Below are 1,497 nucleotides of genomic sequence, written 5' to 3'. Positions count from 1 at the left end.
TTTTGATGAAGATTATGAACCTAATTTTTCAATTGTTCATTAGGTTCACACTCATGTTTCAATCTTATCTGGATGCCGTCACCTGGTAATCCTTCCAAATCCTCCATTGTTTTGATAAAGATTATAAACCTAATTTTTAGCTACTGATTTAAGACATTGATCGATGAGATTGACGGTTTCTTTATTGATTGGAATTTACAGAATAGGCTGACAAAATAGGATACGTTAAGATCATTCACTTTTTACGATTCTACCCTTTGAACCATTGTGAACCTAATATTTTATTAATATGGTAATTAAATAATTAAATTTTTAGTCTCAATAAATGACAACCGTTGGATGCTCAAATCAATGACCAAGATCGGTTAACAAAGTTAACACGATAATCTTGGTTAGTATTTGAACTAGCCCTTATATATATATATAGACTTGGGATCATGTGAGACCAATGGTTTTTCGTGAGACCCGTAAGACCAATTCTCAACCCTTGGATTAGATTTATAATCGTCAGATCTGAAAATTCATAAATGCCACTAGACTTCTCAATATTTACAAAACTGCCACCTTGCAACTTTAGACCATTAGATCATTAACTTATAAAATTGATCAATGAACATAAATTGGTCTTACGGGTCTCACGAAAATTCTTTGATCTCACGTGAACCCGACCCTATACACTACCAAAATTACCCTCTTTTCCGGCGGACAAATCCGCCGGAAATCCGCCGGAAATTGGGTTTTCCGGCGGATTTGTCCGCCGGAAAAGAGGGCGCCGCTAATTTTTTTTTCCGTCGAGTTTTCCGGCGGATTTTTTTCTTTTCCGGCGGATTACGGCCGCCGGAAATCTTTTACCGGAAAAATTAAAGAACTTGGTTTAACTTAATTAAAAAAAATTAAAACTTTTTTCCGCCGGAAATCCGCCGGAGTATTTTCTCGCCGGTAAAACTTAATTAAATAATATTTTTCAAAAAAAATTTAAAAAACATTTACCGGCGGCCAAATCCGCCGGAAATCCGCCGGTAACTTTTTTTTTTTTTTTTAAATTTAAATAAGATTTTTAAAAAAAATTAAAAAAAAATAAAAAAATTACCGGCGGCCGGATCCTCCGGAATTTTTTTTTATTTTTTTATTTTTTATTTTTTCAATAAATATTTAAAATCCTGTAAATCTGTAAAAATATGGATAAAACTAAAAAATTAAAATGCAACCAAATATCATACGTTGATTAAAGTAAACAATTGTTACAAAACATATACAATTTAAAGTATCACACAATGTTACAAACAATCTAAATTGTTCCAAATAAACAAACAGTATTCAATTAGATGGCGGTGGGAATTGTGATTGACGGAGTTCGTTAACCAAAGCAGTCATATCATGCATTTGTTTCAGAAGTTGCTCCTCTACCGTCCGTCGACGCTGATTTTCTTCTTGTAAATCCAGAACTTTGGCCTCTAAGTTTACAATTTTCTATAAAAATAAATAAAACGTTGCAAT

Source organism: Cynara cardunculus, assembly GCF_001531365.2.
Source record: "Cynara cardunculus var. scolymus isolate 2C chromosome LG 10, CcrdV1, whole genome shotgun sequence".
NCBI lineage: Eukaryota > Viridiplantae > Streptophyta > Magnoliopsida > Asterales > Asteraceae > Cynara > Cynara cardunculus.
Note: the sequence above shows the minus strand (reverse complement) of the source record.